The sequence below is a fragment of the Littorina saxatilis genome, linkage group LG1, assembly GCF_037325665.1.
Source record: "Littorina saxatilis isolate snail1 linkage group LG1, US_GU_Lsax_2.0, whole genome shotgun sequence".
Taxonomy (NCBI): Eukaryota; Metazoa; Mollusca; class Gastropoda; order Littorinimorpha; family Littorinidae; genus Littorina; species Littorina saxatilis.
The window spans coordinates 68,612,853-68,625,803 of NC_090245.1; positions in this window are offsets into that span (position 1 = coordinate 68,612,853).

Below are 12,951 nucleotides of genomic sequence, written 5' to 3' on the forward strand. Positions count from 1 at the left end.
TCTCTCTCTCCCTCTCTCTCTCAATATTTCACGATCTAACGGTTAATGATAAACTTGTTGAAAAAGTCGACCATCATAAAGTTTTGGGAGTGACCATTGATAACAACCTGTCTTGGTCACACCACATCGAACAACTGTCTAAACAAGTGTCCAAGAAGGTTTATCTATTATCTAGAATCAAGCACTTTCTGAATTTGGAAGCCAGGAAATTATTCTTTAATGCTCATATTCAGTCTGTTATTGACTACGCGTCTACCTTGTGGGACTTGGCAAGTGAAAATTCATTCAAACCACTAATTAGATTACATAAACGAGCGCTTAAAGTAGTCTTATTAAAGAAAACAACCCTATCTGAGTTAGACTACATGAACTCAGGCATTCTTCCTCTGAAGGCAAGGCTAAGTTATAATAAAGGTACCCTTATGCATAAAATTATTCATGGCTGTGTACCTCAAACCATATTTTCCAAATTCACGTTAAAAACTTCACGCCAATTGATGAGACTGAACATGCCTCTGCCTAGGATTGACCTATTCAAATCTAGTTTAGTCTATTCAGGTAGCAGTCTCTGGAACACTCTTCCGACAATCCTGCGGCAAACTAGCAGCACAAACGTTTTTAAGACCAGATATACGTCTTATCTCATGAAGTCTAAATAAACATCTGTTGTCGCTAGAATGGTTGTTAAAACCAACAACCGGTGCTTTTTAACAATTTATTATTATTTTTATATACACTGATTTTTTTGAATGCAGTGTATGTCAATGGGCATGGTATTTACAGCTTTGTTGCGTCAGTGCATTATTATCTACTCTATTCTTAACTGACATGTCAAATGAACTTACATTTTTCATTTAAGCAATGTATTGTATGTAAATTGATTATATGTTCTTACTTTCATTTTATTATAATCATGTAGCAGTAGTTTTCTTTACTTGCTTATTCTTTAGCAATTTTAGACTAATCCCTTTTAGGGCGAGGGCCAGATGTAAAAAAGCAGATCACTGCTTACTCTATTACCCTCGTTAAATAAAGAATTGTTCTTGTTCTTGTTCTCTCTCTCTCTCTCTCTCTCTCTCTCTCTCTCTCTCTCTCTCTCTCTCTTTTTTATTTTTTTTATCCTGAAGGGGGGGCCCGGGCCCCATTAGCTCCCCCCCCTAAATCCGCCACTGAGAAGCATGGGTCCGCACGGCCCCACGATTTCTTCCGTGTGTAGTCGATAACCCGGTAGGGCGAAGGTTGAACATTTAACTGCGAGCGAAAGCGAGCTTCTCAATATTTGATAAAGCAACAACGAGTGTAAATCTGGAACGAGACAGCAAGCCATGTTCTAGCATGCTGTTGTTTGCTAAGAACGTGCCTTACCCACCTCCAAGCTACACATCAAATTTCTGCTCAATAGACTTATAAACACAAAAGACTTAGCGCGGACAGACGGACAGTCAGACAGACATACAAAACAACAGAGGGAAATCGATACACCCTCATTCATAGAGGGATTGGTGGATGGGTGTTAAAAACAAGAGAGTTGGTAGACCGTGCATTCAAGGACCTGTAAAAGAGACCGTCAAATCAATAGTGCAGACTAAATTAGAATCTTCACGGCTTTCATGGTTTGTAGATCATTCTCAGAAATCAAGTGCAGAAATAAGAGTATTGATTAATTTTAAACTGCATTTCGCTCTTTGTCTGCTACAAACACAAACAGGTCACTTGCGCAGAAGTTTTGAACTGCCACGAGCGGGTTTTCCTTTTTATATTTAGTCAAGTTTTGACTAAATATTTTAACATCGAGGGGGAATCAAAACGAGGGTCGTGGTGTATGTGTGTGTGTGTGTGTGTGTGTGTGTGTGTGTGTGTGTGTGTGTGTGTGTGTGTGTGTGTGTGTGTGAGAGTGTCTGTGCGTGTGTGTGTGTAGAGTGATTCAGACCAAACTACTGGACCGATCTTTATGAAATTTTACATGAGAGTTCCTGGGAATGATATCCCCGGATGTAATTTTTCTTTTTTTCGATAAATACATTTGATGACGTCATATCCGACTTTTTGTAAAAGTTGAGGCGGCACTGTCACACGCTCATTTTTCAATCAAATTGATTGAAATTTTGGCCAAGCAATCTTCGACAAAGGTCGGACTTCGGTATTGCATTTCAGCTTGGTGGCTTAAAAATTAATTTATGACTTTGGTCATTAAGAATCTGAAAATTGTAAAATAAATATAATTATAAAACGATCCAAATTTACGTTCATCTGATTCTTCATCAATTTCTGATTTCAAAAACATATAAATATGTTATATTTGGATTAAAAACAAGCTCTGAAAATTAAAAAATATAAAAATTATGATCAAAATTAAATTTTCGAAATCAACTTAAAAACACTTTCATCTTATTCCTTGTCGGTTCTTGATTCCAAAAACATATAGATATACTATGTTTGGATTAAAAACACGCTCAGAAAGTTAAAACAAAGAGAGGTACAGAAAAGCGTGCTATCCTTCTTAGCGCAACTACTACCCCGCTCTTCTACTCAATTTCACTGCCTTTGCTATGAGCGGTGGACTGACGATGCTACGAGTATACGGTCTTGCTGAAAAATGGCATTGCGTTCAGTTTCATTCTGTGAGTTCGACAGCTACTTGACTAAATATTGTATTTTCGCCTTACGCGACTTGTTTCTATGTCTGCATGAAGCACTGACACGACTCAAAATACTAAAGAGAACAAGCAAGCAAGTAAGCAACCGACAAACCAACTAAACAGAGACCAGCAAAACAAACGAACAAAAACCCCACCCATGCTGGCACGATATCTTGTTTAAAAAAAACTACGATGTGAAAGAACGAAAGTAGAAAAGGAATAGAGCAAACAAACACAAAATTAAACACTTACATTGAAAATAAAATGTGAATAAAACTTGAGGTAAGAGTTCCCAACCATGGCAATACAAAAAGCCTTTTCGCAACTTTGTTTTAACTTTATATTTCTCATTCATCCTGAACGGATGGTTTCTGAATTCTCATTTATTGAAGGGGTGAAACACTAAAGTGGTAGATTCCTGACCGGTGATTACTTTTTCTTAACAGCAAAAAAGAAGAAGAAAAGTAATTACTTGTTTATGATGACTCGAAAATTGCCATGCAAACTAAACCAGACCTTTGCTTTTATTGCCTTTACGAGGGCTGTTCTGGAAGTCCTTATAGAATCTCATATTAGCGCACAGCTCACCGTTAATTTGACCACGCCATTTTCTCAAAGAATCCTTCCTGAGCTGCGACAAACTTTAACGTACGTATTCTGTAGAAATACCTTTCAAACATGTCAGCGCGAGTGTTTTTGCCGATACCCTCAATGGCCTTCGTTTACTCTCTAGCAGAAGCATCAGGACTCTCGTAACGGTTTCCTCGGAGCTTTTTCTTTAAATGTAAAAACAGTAATACGTCGAAAGGGGTTAAATCAGCAAATTATAGTGAACGGAAAATCAGACAGACATCCTAATCTGTTAGAAATTCGATTGATTCGGAAGCTGTGTAAAACAGGACATTGCAATGGAGTAGCATCAACCGTAAAGTACCCGTGTTTGGCACCAAGCTTTAAACACCACGGGCGGGCAATAATGCATGTACTGCTCTAAGGTAACCGTACGCTACTCCCCTTTTAAAATGTTGGCGATTTGTCCTTATTTTCTAAAAAAAATGGGACCACCTTTTTCTTGCCAGTGTTCCGAGATCACCAATAGCTGATAGCAGGGCCGGACCCAGGAGGGGGAGGGGGGGTTCCAGGGGTTCCGGAACCCCACCCCTGGAAAAAGCATGTACCTTGCTTTGAGTGGGTTTTTTTTTTTTTACTAGTTTTAGCACCAAAACAATGCTGCTCTTAACCCTCAAAACAAGGCCCAGAATGCATCAGATTGCACAGATTTTAACCGTTTTTCAAACATTTTCCCAGGGGAGCATGCCCCCGGACCCCCCTAGTTCGCGCGCCTGCATCGCCACTTCGCTGATTTGCCCCCTTAAAAAGGAGGAACCCCCCCCTTACAACTCATTTGGTCCGGCCCTGGATAGGGGTGGAGCCGTTTTGGAACATAACAACGGCTGATCGATGTGTTGCCCGGGGTCAGATTGATAGACCCAAGTCCCAATCGCCTGTGACAACCCTCACAAAATCCTTACACTCTCTATAGTGACAATTGGAGAATATTTGTATGCACATTATGCACCAAATCATTGCTAAAGGACAGCGCATTTTGTAATGACACCCCTACAAAATGACGCAAAAAGTCCCGTTTTTGAGCGCTCTTGCGATCGACACCTGCATCAGTAGGAATAGCATAGCACACAAAATTCGCAAGCTAGCTAAACAAATCAACCTGTTCTGGGTAGATCATTGATTTGACTTTCTTCTCGTATTAAAAGTTGCAAAGTTTTGCCTATAGTGATTTTTTGTCGATTTTTTAATTGGCTCTTTCAGTTTTTGTCAGGTCAATTTTGAGGGTACCCTTATTTGAGCGGCGGTCACGGGATCCCTGTAAAAGATATCTTTAATCCAAAAAGTGATCCTGATAGTCAAGTGAACGGCCTTAACTGGAATATCACGTTTTAATGAAATTACACGGGAATTAATTCTTTAATTTGGGGGCGAAATTTGTTGCAATAATTGTTTGGCCAAGTTTACTTACACGACATTCAGGGAACTCTGGGGGACTTCAGCCGCCCCCACCCCGTTCCCGCTCCACCCCTAGACACTCTCAACTTGCACCTTCTTATCAAAGACACACAAATAATTGAAACCACACGCGCTTTTCATGATCAGCAGTGGATTTTTTTTCTCTCACAAATTGAACATGAATGTCCGATAGAGTACTCAATAATCTTTACATTAACAGCCATTGTGTTTTCAGCGTAGCAATAGGGTCCGATATTAAGACGAGACAAGTATAATGCCGACGAGTCGAGGATATAGCTCAGTTGGTAGCGCGCTGGATTTGTATTCAGTTGGCCGCTGTCAGCGTGAGTTCGATCCCAGGTTCGGCGGAAATTTATTTCAGAGTCAACTTTGTGTGCAGACTCTCTTCGGTGTCCGAACTCTCCCCCCATGTACACTACATTGGGTGTGCACGTTAAAGATCCCACGATTGACAAAAGGGTCTTTCCTGGCAAAATTGCTTAGGCACAGTTAATAATTGTCTACCCATACCCGTGTGACTTGGAATAATAGGCCGTGAAAGGTAAATATGCGCCGAAATGGCTGCAATTACTGGCCGTATAAAATTTCATCTCACACGGCATCACTGCAGAGCGCCTAGAACTGTACCCACGGAATATGCGCGATATAAGCCTCATTGATTGATTGATTGATTGATTGATTATACTTGTTCGAGTCTAAATATCGGACCCTATTGCTACGCTGAAAATACAATAGCGATTATATAGCTGTTCTTACCTTTATTTGTTGTTCCAAACTTACAAAATGACAGTTTTTGCATCGATGCGTTGATCTCGGGTTTTGATAGCAGACGCCGTTTCTTATGCGCATTAGTTTTGCGCAGGGGCCACACTGACTTTGGAAAAAAACTCGATTTGACAACACAGCTGTTAAACAGCTTTTTATTAGTTCATTCGTATACAACAACAATAAGTTTGAGTTTTTTTTAATTTTGAACAAGACTACTTATGAAGAAGACCAAAACACAACATCAATGGAAAACTAGAAACAACTGAAGAACTAGGATGCAACAAGGGGAGGAAAAGAGAACAGCTAATCCGTACAAAGCGAGCAGACGGCAGCGACGTTTTCAGTTTGGGTGAATGGCATTTATACTTGTCTCGTCATGAAGCGAATTTTTCAACCTCAGTTATAAACGACTACATGAATGTTAGTGCCATGGGTTGTACATCAATACTTCAGAGGGGTATTTAGTGTGGAGTTACGAGATACGAAAAGCCAAATGCGAAAGTTTGTGTCAGTCGGCAACTGTGAACTAAGCTCACAGGCACACAAAAACGACTGTTCCGTTTTACTCCTCTGTTTGTACTACATCTTTCGACTTTAGGCATTTTGTGGTGTTTATGGACAGAAAATAATAGGTTTCATCGGGAATTTAGCAGAAAAGGGTATGTTATCGACATTTTGTAAAGCTGAAAAACATTCCCGAGAAGAATTTCAAGTTGTCAGTGTATGCTGTTGTCGATCAGTGAAACATCGTGTGGTACAGATGGGTAAACCGGAACCATGCGTCTTTGTTATTGACAATATGCTTTTGGATATTGAGAAAAATGGCCGACTTCCGTAGCATTATGCTTTGATGATCGGAAGAGACCATCCAATCACAGCCCCCGAATTCCCCCACGTGTCCATCAGAATAGCTATATTGATATATAATATGCCTCGACTTTTGTATGTTATGAATATACACAACTTGTTTGAAATCAGAGGCAAAATTATCAATAATTTTTAGACAGACTGTACTTAAACGTTTATAGAAAGTACGTTTTCTTTTTGAAGCGTGATTACCAAATGGAATTGAAAGACAGCAATTGAATATCAGCGAAACTCTTTTTTTTCCTGAAAGGGACCTCAGTCAACGGCAGTTTCATTGAATTGATATGAATATGAAACGCCTTTTTTTTTCGTTAGCAGTCACTGGAAATATGGATTTGTATTTACTTTCAGGGAACTGCTCTAACTATAGAAACAAGTGCACTAGGCCATGCCGTCAAGCAACTTTCGAATACATAATCAATACTAGATTGCATTTTCTGCGGCAATGCTGTTTTTCTGACAATCCAAAGTTGCAGGCATTAAGGTCAATGTAAGCCATATGTTACTACAGTTGCAGAGGACGCGGCTTGCCTGCAGTTTCACTTTGGTGCCGTTGTCTTTCTTTCTAGAACTACTGGCTGCGCATGCTTTTTATATTTAGTCAAGTTTTGACTAAATATTTTAACATCGAGGGGGAATCGAAACGAGGGTCGTGGTGTATGTGCGTGTCTGTCTGTCTGTCTGTGTGTGTGTGTGTAGAGCGATTCAGACTAAACTACTAGACCGATCTTTATGAAATTTGACATGAGAGTTCCTGGGTATGAAATCCCCGAACGTTTTTTTCATTTTTTTGATAAATGTCCTTGATGACGTCATATCCGGCTTTTCGTGAAAGTTGAGGCGGCACTGTCACGCCCTCATTTTTCAACCAAATTGGTGGAAATTTTTGTCAAGTAATGTTCGACGAAGCCCGGACTTCGGTATTGCATTTCAGCTTGGTGGCTTAAAAATTAATTAATGACTTTGGTCATTAAAAATCTGAAAATTGTAAAAAAAAATAAAAATGTATAAAACGATCCAAATTTACGTTTATCTTATTCTCCATCATTTGCTGATTCCAAAAACATAAAAATATGTTATATTCGGATTAAAAACAAGCTCTGAAAATTAAATATATAAAAATTATTATCAAAATTAAATTGTCCAAATCAATTTAAAAACACTTTCATCTTATTCCTTGTCGGTTTCTGATTCCAAAAACATATAGATATGATATGTTTGGATTAAAAACACGCTCAGAAAGTTAAAACAAAGAGAGGTACAAAAAAGCGTGCTATCCTTCTTAGCGCAACTACTACCCCGCTCTTCTTGTCAATTTCACTGCCTTTGCCATGAGCGGTGGACTGACGATGCTACGAGTATACGGTCTTGCTGAAAAATGGCATTGCGTTCAGTTTCATTATGTGAGTTCGACAGCTACTTGACTAAATATTGTATTTTCGCCTTACGCGACTTGTTACATTTAGTCAAGTTCTGACTAAATGTTTTAACATAGAGGGGCAATCGAGACGAGGGTCGTGGTGTATGTGTGTGTGTGTGTGTGTGTGTGTGTGTGTGTGTGTGTGTGTGTGTGTGTGTGTGTGTGTGTGTGTGTGTGTGTGTGTGTGTGTGTGTGTGTGTGTGTAGAGCGATTGAGAGTAAACTACTGGACCGATCTTTATGAAATTTGACATGAGAGTTCCTGGGAATGATATCCCCGGACGTTTTTTCATTTATTTCGATAAATACCTTTGATGACGTCATATCCGACTTTTTGTAAAAGTTGAGGCGGCACTGTCACACCCTCATTTTTCAATCAAATTGATTGAAATTTTTGTAAAGCAATCTTCGACAAAGGCCGGACTTCGGTATTGCATTTCAGATTTGTAATGACCAAAGTCATTGATTAATTTTTAAGCCACCAAGCTGAAATGCAATACCGAAGTCCGGCCTTTGTAATAATTTTTTTGGCTCACACACACACGCACAAACGCACAAACGCACAGACAGACAAAGTTACGATCGCATTGGCTCACGTAAGTGTAGCCTATGCGATCGTAACTTTGTCTGTCTGTGCGTTTGTGCGTGTGTGTGTGTGTGTGTGTGTGTGTGTGTGTGTGTGTGTTTGTGCGTGTGTATGTCTGTGGTAGAAACTTTAACATTTGACTAAACACCGAAATACTCATTTCACCTGGTTATTTTTCAAGCAACATCTTTGAAGTATTGAACCAATGATCAACATTTTGTCGGCATGTGTGTAGTTAAAGTGTGTATCCAAAGAAAACGGGTGGTGGGGTGGTTTAAGGGGGTACACGCAGCTGACCGGTTTGTGTCGTGTGTGGTATGTAGACCAGGTTAGTCAAGACCAGGATTTTGTTTCTCGATTTTGTTAAAAATCATTTTTTCAACATATACTGTGCACGTTTACATATATATCGTTTTAAAAGGTCCTAAAGTACTTATTCTTGAAGTTTGAAGGGGAGGTCAAAACTGACTGGCCTAGTCAGTTTTGACCGGGGGGTCATTCTGGGCTAGCTGATTTTGACCGGGAGGTCATTCTGGGACTGCCCCCCAAAAAAACTTGTGGGGATGCATAGATGCATACATATATATGTACATTTCGTTTTAAAAGGTCCTAGTGTATTTATTTTTGAAGTTTGAAGGAAAGCGTCAAAACATTTTTGGGGCGGCTTCGCCCTCATGTTCAAAAGAATTGTGCATTTTGTTATACAAGCACCACATTTGGCACAGATATACATTAATATGTTGCAAACATTTTCAGATATTGGGCCACTTGAAATTCTCTCTATATGTCCGCCATATTGGATTTCAAAATGGCCGCCACTTGAAATCTACATTTGCTATTATCTCTGGACATAATGGAGCTAATGACTTGATTCTGGTGTCTAAATGTATGTTTTTGGGGGCAAGAAATCCAATGGTACCAATTTCAACTTAATATTATCCATCACAGTCTGTTATATAATTGTATTTGGAAATTAGCTAGGCAAATATTGGATTCAACACAATACTTTGAAAAGAATGTTTTAGTTCTGTAAATGTCTTAGGTATAATACTGACATGCTACATGGTCTAGTATCTGAGGCTTGGTGTATACTGACATTCTACAAATGGTCTGGTATTTGAGGCTAGGTATGTACCGGTACTGAAGATACGTGTACATAAACAGTGTGATGTTAACAAGTTCAGCATTGCCACAAGTACATGTATGTTGTTGACTCATCGTCATGTGCAGTCCCCTTCACACACACAGAGGGCTGTGCACTGAAGGGCAGCCTCTTTGCACTTGCAACGCCTCACGCACCCTTTCTTGCACTTGCAAGAAACCAGCTAAAGGCAGCTGTGAGCTTCCTCAGGTAGCCTGGTCCAATAAGGTATGGACTGTCCTTCTCCAGTCCTTGACCAACCCCAGTTGGTTGGTGGAGGGAGCTCTGTTGCTGGCAGCAGTATCTGACCCCACCTATCTCCACCTTGATACTCTGCCCTCTTGACATGTTCCTCCAGAGCTGCCTTCGTTGAAGGGATGAGCTGCACATTGTTCTTCCTTGCGAAGATGTTCCTCCTGGCCTTGTCAATGTCTGTGCATTTGATGGTTCGATCATACAACAGGATCACGAACTTCTCTATCCTGCGCATTGCATCGTCTGGTATGTCACGCGGTGCAGAGGACAGCAGCAGCGCCTCAGTGAGTTCTTGCAGTACCGTCCAGACTGCACACGCAGTCTTCTCACCACGTCTAGCAAAACTAGACACAGTGTCGCATCCAGTTAGAGCGTGGAACGTTGGCAGTCTACGAGCCTTCTCTCGTCCTAGTCCAGCTGCTATTGCGTGTGCTGCTAGGTATCGGAAACGCTGGCTTGTTCCGAATGCCAGCCACAGTTTGTCTTCTGGTTGCAACTCCTGTACCAGGGACACTGCCAGCACCACATCATCGGTGTCTATAGTCCGGATGGGTATTGCATGGTGTCCATGCTGGGCTGCGTGAGATGCATGCAGCAACATCAGACTGTCAGCTTCTTCATGGTTACATGGGGCGAGTGAGGTCAGATCTGGCAGTAGTGGCTTGCTGAGCACTGCCTCTCCATCAGTAATGATGAGTTGCTTGTCCTCCTGGTCGAACCATTTAATGAGAGCTGCTGAGAGGAACCTGAACAGCTCGGTCTTGTTGCTGTCCACTCGTAGGAAGTTCTGCCAGTTTCCTGGTATGGCTGTGGCAGCCACCACGCGTGTCCGCACGTCTTGTCCCCGCTTTGCACGTGTACTACCTTTTAGTGAATCGGCAAGGTAAGTATTCCAGACCAGAGCCAGGCGTGACACTGTTTGCGGCTTCGTGGACATATATGGGATGACGATCTGTTGTGCATATTCTTCAGAGGTCTTTGATGCAGCCGGCTTCAGCATCTGGACGGTGGCTGCTCCATCAAGCACAAAACAGGTTGTGACAGGAGTCTCTGTCTTTGCGTCGGAGACTTCCACCATCAGACAATGCAGGAGGACATGCCTGATTCTCGTGACGAAAGAACTTCTCGAGGTTTCCATCCCTCGTCTGGCAGCCAATGTACATGCTTGCAAAGAGTTCACGGTCATTCCTGACGGAGGCGAGCTGTTACTGACCTTTGCTCTGGCTTCTTGAAGTGGAAATGCTGAACACCTTCAGCTTGTTACGAGGAATGGGGTCGTCCACTACCTTTGTTCTGTCCAACAGACACTCTCTGGTGAAAGCCTCGAACTGCTCTTGGCCAATCCTCTTGGCATCCATCATGGCATTCTCCACGGCAGCAGGACCTGCGATCTCCTTTGTGTCCAGTTTGACTACATCCTGACTCTCCTCCTCGAATGGGTCGCCCATCTCCTCTATGACACCAACGAGAGAGCGAACATCTTTCACAAATGAGGCCTGTACACTTGGCGTCTGATCATGATGACGTGTGTCTGTTGTTTGCCGTCTCCAGTGTTGGTTCCCGTCCTGGAATTCTTCGATCACCCTGGCAACTTCTGGTCCCGCAACTATCCAGCGACGTAGGGCACTAGGGTTGTCAGTGAGCCCAACTGCTCCACCGTCTCCTTTGATGCAACCATTATTCTGCTCATGTGCCTGGTCAATCGGGATTGAAGAGAACACTCACTGTGTTTTCTGAACGGTGAAGTGGTCTTCCCTGAATTTCCTGGATACACCTGGGTGTTTGGTGGTGAGTTCGGCCATGTCCTTCAGGTGCACTGGTATCCACCTAGCATAGTGGGTGTGATCCAGTGCTCTGTCAGAGCATCGAGGTACATCATTAACGATCCCTGCCTGAGAGAACGCACATACACTTGAACCAACAGTTCTAGTTCCAGCACGGTTGCCCAGTAGTGAAACTAGGGGGTGTCTTCTCCTCTCTGGCAACACCAGTCTTCAAACTCGAGAAGGTTTCTGCACCCCTGCACCTCTGCACCCCTGGTTTCTCCCAGACAGTAGTGCTTGTAGGCACAGTGTTGCAGGATGTACAGTGCTGCTGCAGTCAATGTCAAATGTAGATCATAAAGCAGCCATGTAAAGTAAAGCAGCCATTTTGAAATCCAATATGGCGGAAAATACTTGACAATACCAAGTGGCAATTGGTACCATTGGATTCCTTGCCCCCCAAAAACATACATTTGGATACCAGAATCAAGTCAATAGCTGCATTATGTCCGGAGATAATAGCAAACGTAGATTTAAAGTGGCGGCCATTTTGAAATCCAATATGGCGGAAATATAGAGAGAATTTCAAGTGGCCCAATATCTGAAAATGTTCGCAACATATCAATGTACATTTGTGCCAAATTTGGTGCTTGTATAACAAAATGCACAATTCTTTTGCTATGCTGCTGCACCTGATTTTGACCCCCCCCCCCCCCCCAACCTGGGAAGATGCATAGATGCATACATACATGCGTATGTTTTGTTTTAAGAGGTCCTAGTGTACTTATTCTTGAAAATTGAAGGGAAGCGTCGAAATTTTTTTTTTTTTGAAAAAAAGTTAAGGGTTTTTGTTTTGTTCGTTGTAATATCATTTTTCTAACAAATATTGTCCACATTTACATTCATTTCGGTTTAAAAAGTCTTAAAGTACTTATTCTTGAAGTTTGAAGGGGGGGGTTAAAACTGACTGGCCTAGTCAGTTTTGACCGGGGGGTCATTCTGGGCTAGCTGATTTTGACCAAGAGGTCATTCTGGGCTAGAATGACCCCCCCCCTCAAACCTTAGATATATGTAGTTATATACATATATGCATAAATATTGTTTCTAATTGTCTTGATGTACTCATTCTTGAAGTTTGCAGGGGGGGGGGGGGGTCAAAATTGACTAGGGGCGGGGGGTAAAAACTGACTAGCCCAGAATGACCTCCCGGTCAAACTGGGCTGCTTCAAAATAGGGTTAGTTTCATACACCATTTATTCTGTATGAAAGGCCAGTGTCTTAGGACTTAAAAATTAAGTTTTTGATTTTATTTTTAACATTTTGGCAGCTAATTTGCTCCTTACTGGTCAAGCCCCTTGGTCATAAATACGAACTGACAGGTACGGAAATGCAGCGCACTATTCGGTCACCCTTGGTCATTTTTCGACGAAAATCCGGATCACATCGATCTTTTTTTGTATTATGCAG